Source organism: Ursus americanus, chromosome 3, assembly GCF_024610735.1.
Source record: "Ursus americanus isolate L20-20 chromosome 3, mUrsAme1.1.p, whole genome shotgun sequence".
Classification (NCBI taxonomy): domain Eukaryota; kingdom Metazoa; phylum Chordata; class Mammalia; order Carnivora; family Ursidae; genus Ursus; species Ursus americanus.
In genome coordinates this window covers 7,345,471-7,363,250 of record NC_142129.1, presented here as the reverse complement: position 1 = coordinate 7,363,250, position 17,780 = coordinate 7,345,471, and positions in this window count along the sequence as shown.

The following is a 17,780-nucleotide window of genomic DNA, read 5'->3' as shown; positions in this document are numbered from 1 at the left end:
TAATCACTCATGAACTGGGATTCCGTATTGAGAGTTCAGACAGGGTCAGCTATGAACTGTTGAGTTAAAAGCTAAAGAAATCGTGTTTTTTTAATTGACAAAGACTTTTTAATTACTATAATTCTTCATTTGATTATTTAACCCATCATTTTCCCACCTTTGCTAAATCACCATCCTATTCCTCACATTCTGAACCAATTCAGTGTTAGAATTACATGTGGAGGGAAGCCACAGAGAAAAATAATCATGTGCCCAAATGAAAGCACAATTGTGAACACATAATAAGTTATGCATCTGAGATGTAACTAGAATGTAAAAATTCCATCTAACACCCAACAGTCACCAACACATTCATATTCCAAGGTAAAAAGCTCCCATCTAGACCAGCAATTTACAATTGCTTTTTTAAACAGCAATTTAAACCTCAAAAGTTAACTACTTATCCCTAAATTGCTTATCAAGTTACTAGTTTTACCTGTATTTTAGTAAAACAATGGGCATTATTGAAAGAAAAGTCAAGAAAATTACATTAACAGGTTATCAGAAAGCAAATCAAAGCCTTACATAAACACATCCAGCATAGTGGGAACTGTCCTATGAATTGCTAGGGCATTTAGAATCAAGGAATGATGTTGGATCAAGATGCTCCCATCACCACCACCACCACCCCCCACCCCGCCAAAAAGAAATCTCAGAAAAGGAAATTTTAGTTGAACCCTGAAGAAAGCATAAGATCTAGATTGAGGACGCAATGAGGGCACTGGAGATGGGAATGAACATATATATACTCGCAGAATAAAAGCCGAGAGCTCCAACTGGGAGAGTAAGAGCAGATTAGAGAGTTAAGTGGGGCTGTATTAAATATGTTTATAATATAATACATATTTAAGTTAAATAGAAAATGCAGGCTGAGTTGAAGCAGGAAGTAGGGACGCCGATGGATCACAATATTATCTTAGTTCAGTGCTGAGCATTATTCAGTTAAGCAAGACATTTTAGGTCACAGTGATAGCAGAAAGGGATAATTTAAAAATATTGTCAAAGGATTTCATTCTAAATGGAGGGCATACAGTGTGCTGCAAGTCTATTTTGTATATTGACAAATACAGGAAAGTTGGGAAGGAGTATTTTGTTTTCAACACTAAGAATAATTTTCTGAAGATTCCAAGCAGGGAAAGCAAGAAAATATGTGTGTGCGTGGGGCGGGAGGTGAATGCTAGTCACCATGGGGACCTAAAAAAGCAGAAAGCCAGGCTGAGCAAGAGGTGAATGTGAAGGATGAGAGTCACCAAGCTTTTTCATTTCTGTAAAGATGCTCCGATTACAGCTGTGCTAGTACCAGCGGGTCATTTCGTCCTCTGTTAAAGACAGACATGCACTATTTCAGTTGCAGGAAGAAACCAAAAATGGGGAGTTAAGCTCTGAAGTCAGGATGTACCTCTACCTTAGTCGAGGTTATACTCCCAGGGCCTAAACCGCGAGCGCACAATTTATCCTCTCGGTTTTTTCCTGGGGGAACAGGAGAAGGTCAAGTGCAAAGTTAAGGCTATTAGCATCACAGAGCATTCCTTTCAACCCCATGAATGGGATTTACTTCTCACACATCTCAGTTATTCACTCAGCATTCAACGAGTATTTATGGAGGGCTTATTAGTTGAAAGACACCGTTCTGGGTCCAGGAATACAATGTGAGCAAAACAAAAATTCCTGCCTCGGTGAAGCTGACATTCTAGTGAAGAGAAGCAAACGAAAACAAAGTAAATGACAGGGCATATGACGTGGTGGTAAATAATATGGAGAAAAAGATAGGATGAAGGGAGGGAATTGAGTACAAATGCAACAATTTTAAAAAAGCTTGGTCGGGAAGACCTCTCCGAGCCTGCCTCATGTGTTTTGGGACCTGGAAGGGAGAGGGAGCAGGAGAGGAGGCCGAAGAGATGAGGGGCACAGACAGACAGACCTTTTAGGGCCTCGTGGGCCATTGTTAGGACTTTACTTTTTACTTAACGGAGAGGATTTTGAGCGGAAAGGTGATCTGAGCCTTTAAAGCAAGATCATTCCAGCTGCTGTGTGGAGAGTAGCTAGAAGTGAAGCAGGGCAGGGACCAGACCAGAGGAGGAGTTACGAGTCTAGTGTCACAATGCAGGCAAGAAGTGACCGTGGCTGGAAACCTGAGTAGGAACAATGGAACCAGTAGGAAAACGTAAGATTCTGGCTACATTTTTAATGACTAGGCAATAGGATTTGCTGCCAGATTGGTTATAGGATGCAAAAAAGAGGTTGAAAACAAGCGAGTCATGATTGAGTTGGACACTGCGGGGGGGGGGGGGCATTGGAGCAAGAGGGGATATAGGGATGGAGGTTTGGAGATCAGAGTTTGGTTTGGGACATAGTGAGTTTGAGATCCCTAGTTTGAACCAAGTAGAGATGCCAAGTTGTAGCCACCAGGCACAGGGGTGTGCCAGCGTCTGGCTCCAGGGGTCCCCAACCGACCAGGTTCTGCCACTCACCACTGACAAAATCCAAAGGCAGAGAGAGGAGCAGTGGAGAAACGAGAAAGGAATTTATTTCAGTGATGCCAGTGATATTGGGAAACAAAGGCAGAAAGAAAATTATTTAATTTCCTTACTACCTACAGCCTCTAGGGACTCAACTGCCTCAATGTTAATACTTTGCTAAGGGCAAAAGGCAAACTTAGCCCGACCCCAGGATTCTATAAGTCTACGTTAACAAAAAAAAAAAAAATTCCTTTGGAAATTTCATTTATCTCTAAACCCCCCAAGATACGTACTGGCCATCATCCCCCAAGCATATGGCCCACTGATACACATCTGAAGTCTTTTGATTAAGGTTTTATTAAGACGGTAATAAATGACCTTTTCCCAACATTAGCTAGCCCTCTCAGCTTCCAAAATTCCTTAGAGAATCCCTAATCCCCTCCCAACTTGAAAATATACAATAGGCCACTCCTCACGAGCACAGTGTGCTCTTTCTGCCCACAGGTCCTGTCCCCATGCCTTAATAAAATCACCTTTTTGCACCAAAGATGTCTCAAGAATTCTTTCTCAGCCGTCGGCTTCGAACCCTAACATCTTTCCTACATCAGCCAGCACCAGGAAGACAGTGAGTGGACTGATGTCTCAAAGACTGTCTCCAAAGTGCTGAAAATACTTCTGGGTGTATATAAGGAGAATATGGGACAAAGGTCAGTGAGTATAGGCAGGTGGGCAGGAAAGGTCAGGTCATTATTGTCTTGGGGTCAATCATGGGGTGGGGTCTTGCTGGCTTAGGGGCTAGAGGGGATATTTTCAGTTCCCACGAGGGGATGCTTTACCCGAACGATAAGAGAGAGGCTGGAAAGAAGAACTTAATTAGGAAGTTTGAGGTCAAAATGGAGGTAGTAAAGTCCTCTTTCGAAGTAGCTGGTAAGTTTTTGTTGGGAGGAAAACTTTTCCTAGAACAATTTAGACCCTAGTTATCAGACCCTGCAAATTAACTGACAACAGGTTACCAGGAGAAAAGTTTATGAAGCATGCAGGAGTTTCTGTAGAGAGAGTAACTCCCTGAAGAGCCAGAGGTAAAGGTTTATATAACCTGCTTAATAAAGGGGGAGAGGAGAAAAGGGGCTTAGGGCTCCAAATGCAGAAAGGTTCTGATAGGCTTGTTTAAACAATTGTTTCTGGAGTGTCCCAAAGCCCAAGGTGCGCCAGGCCAGGCAGCTCCCAGACTGTTCTTAGGAGGGAGTAGGTAGCTGACTTTTCACTTTGAAGCCATCTTTAGACCATTTCTGGTATAAAGAAGTCTCTCCATTATACAAGTGTGGAGTTAGAAAAGAGGTCATGACTAGGAACATCAGTTTAGGAATCATCAGCTTACAAACAGCATTTAAAACCAAGGAGATGCGTGTAGATAGAAAAGAAGTTCACGGTACACCAACATGAAAAGGAGACCATGAAGACAGAGAGAGTAACCAGTAAAAGCACAACAGAGGGTATCCTGGAAGTCAAAGGAAATAGTGTTTCAAGGAGCAACATGCTGCTAACAGGTCAAGGTCGTTATCTGAGACTTGACTCTTGGGTGATGGGATCTGGAGGTCATGGTGACCTTGATGAAAGTTCCAGTGGATAGTTGAGGGGATTCCAGCGTGAATGAGAGAAGACTGGAGACAGCAGTTACATACAGCTGTCAAGGATTGTGCTAAAAGAAAAGGAGAGAAAATACAGCTGGAAGAGTAAGTGGAATCGAGAAAGTTCTTAAGATCTTTAAGAAAAGGAACATACCATTTTGGTATTCTGATGAAAGATCCAGTGGAGATGGGAAAATTGATGATTCAGGAAAGAAAGAATATTGCTAGAGCAGCACCCCTGAGTGTGTTAGAAGGGGTGGACTCCAGATCTTGAACAGGTGAAGAGGGGTGGGTCCTAGAGCCTGCGTGGAGGACTTGCCTTTGCCAGGAGCATGAACAGGAGAGTATGTGGACACATACTGAGTAGAAGTTTACATGTGACTGCAACGGACACCCACTGGTGACTGAGAATTGGTAACTGAGAATGGGGACACAGTTTGTTAGCATGAAAAATTATATGGTGACATTGCATTTATATCAATTCATTCTTTTGGGTCTTAATGTATCAGTCCTAACAAAGATTTAAAAAAAAACTGATGACTTTGGTTTTAGGCATATAGAGGACAGAGCAAAAGTGAAAAATATAAGAGTTTTTGGAGGACAAATGGAAAGCCATGGGATATATATTTGGGTAAGAGATGTGAGCTCATCAACAGAGTGTCAGTTGACGGTCTGAGGAGAGATGCCCTCTCCTAAAGAACAAGAGTGGCATTACACTGCAGGCTGGAAAACAGCTCAGGCTGGGCGGGGGAAGATGTGGCATACAGAGAAATCTTTTCTTTCTTTTCTTTTCTTTTTTTTTTTTTTTAAGATTTTATTTATTTGACAGAAAGAGAGCGGGAACACAAACAGGGGGAGTGGGAGAGGGAGAAGCAGGCTTCCCGCTGAGCAGGGAGTACGATTCCGGGCTCGATCCCAGGACCCTGGGATCATGACCTGAGCCCAAGGCAGACAATGACTGAGCCACCCAGGTGCCCCCAGAGAAATCTTAATTTAAAAAAAAAAAATTTTTTTTTTGTAAGATAATTTGATCATGATTTGAATTAGCCTAGCCCTTTTAAGAATAAGGTGGAAAAAGTCACGTCCAAAAAGTCAAAGGAAGGTGTGATAAGCATCCTCAAAAACACTCCCAATTATCCCTGCCTCCTGATACTCACACCCTGTGCAATCCCCTCCCACTGTGTGGGCGGGACCATGATCCACCTCTAACCAATAGAATGCAGCCAGAGGAGTGATGGACTGTCACTTCTGAAATTACTCTCACCTCTTTTTCCCTCTTTCTCTCCATCTCTCTCTCTCCATGTCTCTCTCATTTCTTCCTCTGGATGAAATAAGGGGTCAGATCGGTTTTACCTCATACTTCCACCACCCTGAATTCCAGACATATTGTGCTACTCGCTTTTCTGAACACAAACTCAGCTAAATTGATCAAGATGTTACCATTTCGAGACTTTTAAAGAGAAATTTGATCAAGTCAAATGAATAGATTATAACAGATTTAACGATTATAACAAGATTAAGTATATAAAGTTTAATTAATTATAAGGTTAGCAAGGTCACTGGATACAAAGCTAGTTTACAAAAATCAATTTCTATATGCCAGCAATAAGCAAAACGGAAATTCAACATTTAAAGTGAAATCATTTAGAGGGGTGCTGGGTGGCTCAGTCTGTTAAGCGTCCACCTTCAGCTCAGGTCATGATCCCAGGGTCCTGGGATCAAGCCCCAAGTTGGGCTCCTTGCTCATCGGGGAGTCTGCTTGGGATTCTCTTTCTCCCTTTCCCTCTGCACCCCACCACCCCCCAGCTCCTGCTCTCGCTCTCGCTCTCTCTCTCAAATAAATATTTTTTTTAATGTGAAATCATTTGCCTTTTGAAAGCCATCAAATACCTAGTAATGAATCTGATGAAAAATGAATGTGCAAGACCTGTATACTGAATATTATAAAACAATACTGAGGAAAACTAAAAGGAGACAAGTAAGTGGAGCGAATGTCATTTTTATGATTTAAAGATGCATAGATTCAACACAATGCCAATCAAAATCCCAGCAGGATTTACGGGTGCATGTGTGCGTGTATGTGCGCACTGTGTGTGTGTGTGTGTGTGTGTGTGTGTGTAAATTGACAAGCTGATTCTAAATTATACGTGAAACACAAAAGGCCAAGAAGAGCCAAGACAATCTTAAAGAATGAAGACGGAAGGCAGCGCTACCAGATATCAAACCAAGTTTTTTAAACTGATAGTAATTAAGACCATGATACTGGCACAAATATAGACAAACAGGGCAATGGGAGACAGTCCAGCAACAGAGCCATACCTGTATAGCTACCTGATTTATGACAGAGGTGAGCTGGCAGTGCAGTGGGGAAAGGACAGTCTTCGCAATAATCAGTACTAGATATCATTTCGGGGAAAAAATCTTGGCCTCTACCTCACACCAGATGGGTTACTGATCTAAATGTGTAAGAAAACATAGAGAAACATCTTTATGATCTTGGAGTAGGCAAAAAGTTCTTGAACAAGACACAAGAAGTATTCAACAGAAGGGGAAAAAATGATACATTGAACTAAATTAAAATTAGGAACTTCTATTCTTCAAAAGACACCAGGGAATACTGAAAAGGCAGGCCAAAGATTAGAAGAAACCCACTGTACTCCATCTGACAAAAGAACGGTCATCATATAAAGAGCTTCCATACAACAACTTCTAAAAAAGCCAAAATATTAGGAAATGACAAAAAAACACCAACACAACACCTCAAATGGGCACCCTAAAAGAGCAGATACACAGAGGTCCAATAAACATATAAAAAGATACTAAATTTCACTAGTTATCCAAGAAATGCAAATAAAACTGTAATGTAATAAATACCACTACATACCTACTAGCAGGGCTAAAACAAAAAAATACAGAAGATATCAAGTGTTGGCAAAGATGTGGAGCGACCAAAATGCTTACTACACTGCTAATAGGGAGCTGGCTGGCAAACTGGGCCCTGTATTCAGAGGGTAGGGAGAAACCAAAGAAAAAAGCAGACCAGTCCTGATTGGAGGGTGGCAGGTCTAAGAAACTAGGGAATTTACATACGAGGCTTGTCTTGAGCAGCAATAGATGGCTGCATCCACTCGCCAGAATCTGAAAAGTTTTTATAGGAGCCTTCAAGGGGTTGAACACCCATGCTGTCTAGATGGTCTTCACAACACCCTACTCTCTCAAGGCTGCGTCCTCAGAACAGCTCTCACTGTGGAAACAATGGGCGGAGAGTCAATTCCAAGGACAGGGGAGGGACAGAGGAGCCTCCAACTGCCTGGTTCAGCCCTCAAGTCAACTACAGTCACGTCGTCTGGATTACCTCCTCCAAGAAGTTGTAAAAATTGGTACAACCACTTTAGAAGATTGAAAAGAGATAAACTTGAACAAATACTGAATACTCTATAGCCTGGCAATTGTCCTAAGTGTAGATCTAGCCCATACGTGTCTATGGACATAGGTAGGTATGTGTGCATATTTACCAAAAGACACATACCCAAATGTTCTTAAGAGCACTCTTCCTAAGGGCCACAAACTGGAAACTATCCAAATGCCTATCAACAGTAGGATGACTAAATTGTAGTAAATTCACATAATGGGTTGTCCTCCAATGAGGCGAATGAACAGTCTACAGCTACATATAACACTATGAATACATCTGATCAACATTAACGTTGAGCGAAAGAAATTAGACAAGAAAGAATATGTATCATGATTTCGTTTATTTATGGTTCCTTAATAGGCAAACTTATCTATGACGTTAGAAGTCAGAAAATTGGTTTTCCTTGGTTAAGGTAGAGACCAGAGAGAACAGGAGGACCATTTCTGGGGTGCTGGTTAAACAGGTTCATTCCCCTTATGAAAACTCATTTATGCCATTTCTATTTCAATGTTGTGCTTCAACAGTAAGTTTAAAATATATATATATATATATATCCAGGAGAAGAGAAAGAACCAGCAAAGAAGACTGAAGCAGGCAAACAATGAAGAAGGAAAAAACCAGAGTGTAATGTCCTGAAAGCCACCAGAAAATAGCTCATCAAGGGGCACCTAGGCAGCTCAGTGTGAGCGTCTGCCTTCCACTCAGGTCATGATCTCAAGGTCATGGGATTGAGCCCTGCGTAGGGCTCCCTACTCAGCAGGGAATCTGCTTCTCGCTTTCTCTCTGCTCCTTCCCCCTGCTCATGCTCACTCACGTGCTCTCTCGCTCTCTCTCAAATAAAATAAATAAATAATCTTAAAAGAAAAAGGAAAATAGTTCATCAAGAAAGAAGAGCTATATCCAGAATATATAAAGGACTCCAACAACTCAACATTAAAAAGATAAATATTCCATTAGAATGGGTAAAGAATTTGAACAGACATTTTTCCAAAGAAGATATGTGAATATTACCATCATTAGTCATTAAGGAAATGCAAATCAAAATCACAATGAGACACCACCTCTTGCCCTCTAGGATGGCTATAATCAAAAAGACAGATAATAACAAGTGTTCTCAAGGATGTAGAGAAATTGGAACATTACTGGAGAAGAGTCAAATGGCATAGCCACCATGGAAAACAATCTGGAGGTCACGGAAAATGTTGGGCGGAGTCCCCATAGGAACCAGCAGTTACACTCCTAGGAAAATCCAAGAGAAATGAAAACATATCAACACAAAACTTGTACATGAACATTTGTAGTAGCAATAGTCACAATGTTGAATAGTGAAAACAAGCCAAAAAGTGAAAACAACCAAATGTCCATCAACTGATGAACTGATAAACAAAATGTGATATATGCATACAATCAAATATTACTCAGCAACGAACAGGAATGCAGTTTTAATACATGCTACAACATGCATGAGCCTCAAAACATCATGGTAAGGGAAAGGAGCTAGACAGAAAAGGCCGCACATTGTATGGTGCCAGTTACGTGAAATGTCTAGAAGGTGAGAAACTATAGACACAGATAGTAAACCAGCCATCGCCTGGGGCTGGAGGGGGAGAAGACAGGAAGGAGGAGTGACCACTAAATTGTATGAGATTTTTGGGGGATGATAAAGATGTTCTAAAGTTAGATTAGGGGGATGGTTGTACAACTCTGTAAATACACTAAAAACCACTGGCTAGCACAAGTTTAAAAGCAAGAATTTTAGAATATATAAATTCTATATAAATTCCTTTATTTCTTTAAAAAAGAAAGGGTGATCACTCAGAGGAGTGAAGCTAGGAGAATTTGTTTAGACATCTTTTCTACCAAAGGATCCTACTTCCGGAAAAATAATATTTGTTCATAAGGAAAATTTAAGACAGCTTATTTAGGGATAAAATTTAGGGATAAAATAAACCCTCCGTGCATTCAAAGGAGACCTCTGAGCCATCAATGAAAGCCTCAGGAAAGGCATTTGGAAAGGCAGTTGTTTGAAAATGAGGTCTTAGGGCCTAAAAGGCAACAAAACAGTATTTGTCTTACCATCAAACTTCAAAGCAAAACCTAATACAATTTCTGAGATGAAAATCAGTTCAGAGATATCTTTGCATAACTCAAGAACATAAACTCTTATCACAAAACTCTTTATCCTTGTTTTAGGTGGTTCAGATATCTCACTACCAGTTACATACTCATTCAATTCAATTCCAGATAATGTTCTACTTATTAACGACAGGGGACCTGTTACATTCGTCTCTGTATACTCGCTGTACTCAATGCTGGGTCTCGTACACGGGATGCGCTTGATAACAACCAGCTGAATCAAGGCCTGGATGAATTAGCGAATCAGTGAATAAAAGAATGAGTGAATGAGCTATATGAAATATTTTTTTTTCTAAAATCCCCTGTATCTATGTCTCCTCTTCACAGATCTGACCCAGTAGCTAAAGAAATACAGAATCTTTTCTATATAGTTTCCCCTAATTTGGTGGTATATTTTATTATCTCTTGGCTATATGAAATATTCTGTTAGGCAGTATGGAATTTTGTTTAGGGCTGCTCACAAAGGCAAACACACACACACACACACACACACACACACACACACACACATCCTTAAAAGCAAAACCAAAAAACTCCGAGGCGTCCACAGAAGGAAATGCGAGCATTTTCATCCCAGCACCTGGAAGGATTAGGAGAGGGTGAGAGGGAGGCGGAGCCTGCTGAGGAAAAGAGAGGAGACTCAGCCAAATACAGACAGACAACGGACCTGTACTCTTCAGGCTGAAGACACGAAGGTTGCGAAGCGAATCAGGAGTTCAAATTCTCTGAAAACACATGCGATCTGGATAAAGTGAACCCGGGTTTGTTTGTTTGTTTTCACTGAATCCCAAGATGTTTCCATTAAAAAGCCCTGCTCGCATTCTCTACAATGTATATCGAAAACAACTAAGAATCACTTCATTTGGTAAGTAACAAGCTTAAGGAACTCATTACCCCCCAAATATGGTATAATTAGACAAACATAAAAGAGTTTATTTAAAATGTTGGCATAAACGTTTCAAAGTCTGAGCCGTACATGATCATGTATTCATTCAAAAGACACTGACTTAACACTTGCTTTGGTCCTCACGCTGTGTACCAGATCAAGAATACAGATGGGGGGGGCGCCTGGGTGGCACAGTGGTTGGGCGTCTGCCTTCGGCTCAGGGCGTGATCCCAGCGTTATGGGATCGAGCCCCACGTCAGGCTCCTCCGCTGTGAGCCTGCTTCTTCCTCTCCCGCTCCCCCTGCTTGTGTTCCCTCTCTCGCTGGCTGTCTCTATCTCTGTCAAATAAATAAATAAAATCTTAAAAAAAAAAAAAAAGAATACAGATGGGGGAGGGGGACAATACAGAGAAGTATTTCTCAAGAAAGCAAGAAGAGGGGCACCTGGGTGGCTCAGTCAGGCCTCCGATCTTAGTTTCGGCTCAGGTCATGATCTCAGGTTGGGCTCCGCATTCGGCACAGTCTGCTTTTCTCTCTCCCTCTGCTCCTCCTCTCCCTCTCTCTCTCAAATAAATAAAATTTTAAAAATCTTAAAAAAACAAAAAACAAGCAGAAAGCAAGGAAGGGAGGAAAGGAAGCACAGAAGGGGTGTGGGGCTTGTAGCAGAGGAACAGAGTGATCAACGCCAAGGTGAGAAGTTGGCCGGGTCAGCAATGAGGCCAGCCAGACCCACTCCCAAGGGCAGAGTGAACTGCATGGATTCAGCAGCCCCTTCCTATGACTGGGGTGAGGGTGGGAGGGGGTGGGAGGGGGCAGCTAGGAGGTTCATTCTCTGTCTTCTAGAGTCATCGCTGTCTAGATCTCAGAAGCAGTGTGTGTGATCAGGACCCTGAACTCAGGACTGGGTTCAACAAGGTTTCTGACAGGAATTCCTGAGTCTGGGGTGGGTGAGCTCTCACTCTCCAGATGATACATCTCTCCCTTACAAGATCCTAAACCTGGATTCTTGCTGTTCCAAGTCCAGGGTGGTGCCCTCCTCGTACTCTGGAACGTCCGTCGTTAGTCTGAGCTGAAAGGCTCCCGCTACCAGCCCGTGTCCTCCCGCACCTGTGGACCAGGGGGCAGGGGGCCGCTGCCCTTCACCGGCACCGGGCACCAGGGCGGACGGACAAGCAAGACAACTCCTTCCTTCTTTTGTAACTCTGGTTTTAGACAAGTTGCAGGACAATCTGTTGTCACGGAGCTTTGCAACTGCAAACACTTGCCGCGTTCTGACTGGGGACTAAAGCCTCGTTCCTACCATTAGAAGAAGAGCATGTTCCAATTCAATATTTTTAATATAAGGAATGTTTCCAACTGCAGAAATTCATTCCTAACTTGAGGAGAAAATATTTTCCCACTGATGAAATTTATCAACGTGGTGTATAATCTTTTGGGAACAAAAACCGTAGCAGTGATAAAACCTCAGCCGGGAACCATATGTTTACAAAGCAGCCATTTTAAACTAAGGACAATCTATCAGTGATAGAGCTGCTCCACTTCGTTTTAGACTCTTGTCACACCCATCTCACCTGTGAAATGGAAAAAATGTTGCAAAACAATCCCTAAGCTTAGAACCGTGCAACAGAGGGGCGCCTGGGTGGCTCAGTCAGTTAAGCTTCTGCCTTCTGGCTCAGGTCATGATCCCAGCATCCTGCGATTGAGCCCCACATCAGGCTTCTTGCTCAGTGGGGAGCCTGCTTCTCCTCTCCCTCTGCCACTCCCCCTGCTGTGCTCTCTCTCAAATAAATAAATAAATAAAATCCTAAAAAAAAAAAAGACCATTGCACTGGAAATGGACCTTATAAGTCACTTTTTGAACACTTTCATACCAAGATTATCCTAGGATAATCTTAAAAGAATGATCAAATACTCAACACTTTATATGTTATAAATGCAAAAGAAAATACTATATAACAGTCGATGCACATTGGCAGAAACTTCTCAGTAAAAAGACATTCATTTCACCCATAATTTTAGTATTTCTCATAAATTATATTATTTTGTAAGACAAGGTCCTTTTAACGTAGACCGGACTCTAGCAGAAAATGAGATTATTTTTTTTTTCCTAAGGTGTTAAGCCATTACTACTTCCGAAGCATAATAATTATATGTGCTTTAATAATATTTTTTTAAAGAATCCACTCTACTGTCTATTCCAGTGACCTGGTTTTGTGTACCAAATGTCCCAACTAGCACTGCTTTGCAGTACAAACAAACCAATTCCATAGAATAGTGAACTATTCTATCCAGGAGCTCTCTCTCGCTCTCTCTCTTTTTGTATTGTTTTCTGTAACGTTTATGTTTGAATGTTAACATTCTTGTCCTAATTAACTGTTTTTGTTTTGTTTTGTTTGTTTTTGGGGGTTTTTTTGCTTCACATTATTAAAGAAATGAAAATTGCCCATTGCTTATCTTCCAAAGAGACCCACTTTCACCATTTTGTGCATTTGCTTCTAGTCTTGAAAAGCAACTTTTTGATTTAATTTTTTTTTAAGATTTTTTTTTTTAACTAATCTCTACACACAACGTGGGGCTTGAACTCACAACCCCAAGATCAAGAATCACACGCTCTCCTAACTAAGCCAGCCAGGCGCCCTGATTTAATTTTAAAACTTTGTTTTCTTATTATAAAAGGAATACATGCTCATTCAAGAAATCAATCAAACGTTCCAGGGGCGCCTGGGTGGCACAGCGGTTAAGCGTCTGCCTTCAGCTCAGGGCGTGGTCCCGGTGTTATGGGATCGAGCCCCACATCGGGCTCCTCTGCTGGGAGCCTGCTTCTTCCTCTCCCACTCCCCCTGCTTGTGTTCCCTCTCTCGCTGGCTGTCCCTGTCTCTGTCAAATAAATAAATAAAATCTTTAAAAAAAAAAAAAAAAGAAATCAATCAAACGTTCTTGATAGACTTGTGTTTTTCAAAATACAATGCTAGTGAAGTACAAGAACTTCAGGAAACCAGACTCACATCTGTCCGGAGTGTTAAGTGACAAATCTGTTAGGAAGGCGGTGTGGCAGTTTTTCTCCTTATTGAATATGTGTGGGCCCTCTGACCTAGAGACTCCATGTAAGAATCTCTCCCACGAACATTCTTGTGCACGCACATAAAGATAAGGCTAGTCACCGAAACACTGTGTGTGATAGAAAAAAATTAGCGAACAGCTTAATATCCATCATCAAGGATATAGTTAAATGAATGGTGATACAGCTTTTATATATATAGATATATATATATCTATATATATAAAAAAATATATATATATATAGGTATAGATAGATAGATAGATAGATAGATAGATAATGAATACTGTGCCACTATTGAAATGAATGAGATTAAGTGAATTAGATCAAATTTATTTTAAAAATTTTGAATTAAAAACATGAAGTAAAGCAACATACACTGATATTTACAAATCTCCCAAAGGGCGCCTGAGTGGCTCAGTCAGCTGAGTGTTGGACTTTGGTTTCAGCTCAGGTCAGGATCTCAGGGTCTTGAGATGGAGCCTAGCCTGGGGCTCTGTGCTCAGCAAGGAGTCTGCTTGAGATTCCTCCCTCCCCCGCCCCCTCTGTCCCTTTGCCCCTCCTGCCTGCTCCTACATGCACACGGGTGCGATCTCTCTCTCTCTCTCTCCCTAAATAAATAAAATATTTTTTTTTTAAATCTCCCAAGAAGCAGTATAAACGAAAGTGGTAAATTCTGCAACAGTATGTGTGGTATGGTCACATCTATGCACGTATGCACACAAAGAAAAATGCACAGAAAGGGACTGGAAGAATGTGCATAGAGCTGTCACCTCCAGGCAGGAGCACCTGGCAAAACCAAGGGGAAGGAGCCTCACACAGCTCCGGGGCATTGTGGCTGGCTTAACTCTGCAGTAAGAATGCATTCGGGTATTACTTACATCATTTTTTTTTAAGATTTTATTTATTTATTTATTTGAGAGAGAACGAGAGAGATAGCAAGAAAGAGCATGAGCAGGGGGAGTGGCAGGCAGAGGGAGAGGGAGAAGCAGGCTCCCCACTGAGCAGGGAGCATGATGTGGGGCTCGATCTCAGGACCCCGGGATCATGACCTGAGCCAAAGGCAGACGCTTAACCAACTGAGCCACCTAGGTGCCCCTAAGATCTTATTTTTAAGTCATCTCTACACCCAATATGGAGCCCGAACTCACAACCCCAAGATCAAGAGTTGCCGACTCTTCCAACTACACCAGCCAGGTGCCCGGACTTATATAACTTTAAAAAGGGAAACTACTGGGGCGCAGTCAGTTAAGCAGCTGCCTTCGGCTCAGGTCATGATCCCAGGGTCCTGGGACCCAGCCCCACATCACAATCCCTGCTCAGTGGGGAGTCTGCTTCTCCCTCTCCCTCTGTTGCTCCCCCTGCTCATGCTCTCTTGCTCATGCTCTCTTTCTCAAATAAATAAAATCTTTAAAAAATTTTTTTGTTTAAATAAAAAAGTGTAACTGTACAATTCACTTCTTTGTTGTCAGAGACCTTATGAATTCAGTATTTTAAAATACCACTTCTTAGATGATAAAAGATATATGATTATAAAACATTCAGATAATGTAAAAATATAATTAAGAAGATAAAAATCACCAGAGATAGTTCTTGTACTTTCTTCTATTCGTATATGTGTGTGTACGTACACAGATATACGTGAATATGTATATATATTATTTTAAAACAAAATTGAGATCATATTGTGTATATACTTTTAATATTTTATCATGACAGCATCACGTGATTAGAGTTTGAAAACATGACTGTTTAAATTATGAAATAATTCAAGCATACCAAAATATAGAAATTCATATGGTGAACACCCATGGACCCACCACCCAGCTGAAGAGAAAAACATTACAGATTAATAAACTCCATTTGCGGGTGCCTGGGTGGCACAGCAGTTAAGCGTCTGCCTTCGGCTCAGGGAGTGATCCCGGCGTTGTGGGATCGAGCCCCACATCAGGCTCCTCAGTTATGAGCCTACTTTTTCCTCTCCCACTCCCCCTGCTTATGTTCCCTCTCTCGCTGGCTGTCTCTATCTCTGTCGAATAAATAAATAAAATCTTTAAAAAAAATAAAAAAATAAAAAAAAAATGAACTCCATTTGCACGCTCCTCAACCCCACGTTCCCTTCTCTCTATCCAGAACTAACACGTTTTTTTTTAATGTGGTGTTTGTCGTTCCCATGTGGGTTTTAGACATTTTACATATGATATACATATGTATAGAACAATACATAGCATTGCTTTGCTGAAAACATGACTTTCAATGCCTGATTAATATTCTATATTACAGACATGCTACAATTATTCAACTTGTCCCCTTGTTAGTGGGCATTTTACGATAAATAGCATTTTTACATTTCCGTTTTAGGTAAAGACTTGAAAGCTGCTACAAAGAAATGTAGTCTCCTTGGTGGAATGACTCTTTTATATTCACAAACTCCAGAGCCGACCCTACATTTCCCACGTCTTCTTTACTTGGCTCTCTTTTCAGAGAACTTATTTGCAAATCCACTCCGAAAAGAATACTGCAAGGCTGGAGTGCAGAAGCAGCACTGGGCCAGAGCTGGGCCTTTCCTCGCTGAGTTCTGGGCCTCTCGCTTCTCCTCTGTACACCAGCGATCTCAGAAGCTGCATACTGAACACAAACAGCACAGGTTGTCCCATTACCACCACTTGTCAGACTGGGATAGCTGGTTTCTCTTTCCAAGTTTGCCTCTCTTTCATAACGTGCTCATTCTATACCTCCTGCTCTAATCTAACCATAATCTCCTTTGCTCTCTAGGCTTAGGTTTCTCCAAATAAGTCAGATATCTGTCACCTGACGTGACATGTCATCAAAATGATAGTCACTTCTTGGAAGTCACAACGAAGTATACCAGTCACCAGGAAGTACGACAAAATAACAATACAATCCTTGAATAAATATGCCAGAATTTCTATGCTCTCAACCAGCAGTCGGTCCACTTCAAGAAGGAATCATTTATTCCAGCCATTGCTCAAATTCTCTTTGAAAACCTTCTTTTGAAATGGCCTTCAGAAACCAAATCTCTAATCTAAATGGTGACAAACCTTTTCCTCTGGACAGTAGGTTCCCTTTACAAAAGCACCTCAGAGGAGTCTGGAGCCAGCTGGGATGGTGCGGCTGGTGCCGAAGCTGCCCCGTCTGCTACTGAGTCCCCGCCACAGCCACGGGGGCTGTTTGGGACCAGTGTCCATTCTGATTGGTCAGTGCTGCGCCATCTCAGTTAGAAAAATCATCTGAAGGGTGCCTGGCTGGCTCAGTCGGTAGAGCGTGTGACGCTTGATCTCGGGGTTGTGAGGTCAAGCCCCACCTTGGGTGTAGCGATTACTTAAAAATAAAATCTTTTAAAAAATTAAATAAAATTAATTTGAATCTCACACCTCCTAGGGGACTTGATCACTCTCCCATTTCCATCAGCCGTCCCCAAAGCACCCCTGAAATTATGCCACTCTTGTTAAAGAAGCAAAAATACATACTCACTGAAGGAATAACTGTTGACTTGTGGCTCATGTGAAAACATTTTTGGGTTTAAGGGGTGTGCTTTAGGGGTGCCTGGGTGGCGCAGTCCTTAAGCGTCTGCCTTGGGCTCAGGGCGTGATCCCAGCGTTCTGGGATCGAGCCCCACATCAGGCTCCTCCGTTGGAAGCCTGCTTCTTCCTCTTCCACTCCCCCTGCTTGTGTTCCCTCTCATGTTGGCTGTCTCTACCTCTGTCAAATAAATAAATAAAATCTTTAAAAAAAAAAAAAAGAATGAGGAGTCTTGAGAGGGAAGATTAAAGACTTTCATTTGCTTGTGTAGGATGAAAAAGATGCCCCCTCAAATGACTGTTTAAATCATTTCAAAGTCCAGAGATTCATTTTGTCTGGATCAGTGAACAAAGAATGAGTTTGAAAATGGAATAGCATGGGCACCTGGGTGGCTCAGTCAGTTAAGTGTCTGCCTTTGGCTCAGGTCATGATCTCTGGGTCCTGGGATCAAGCCCCACATCAGGCTCCCTGCTCAATGGGGAGTCTGCTTAGGATTCTCTCTCCCTCTATCCCTCACCCCCACACTGCTCGCTCTCTCTCTCTCAAATAAATAAATAAAATCCGAAAGAAAGAAAGAAAGAAAGAAAGAAAGAAAGAAAGAAAGAAAGAAAAATGGA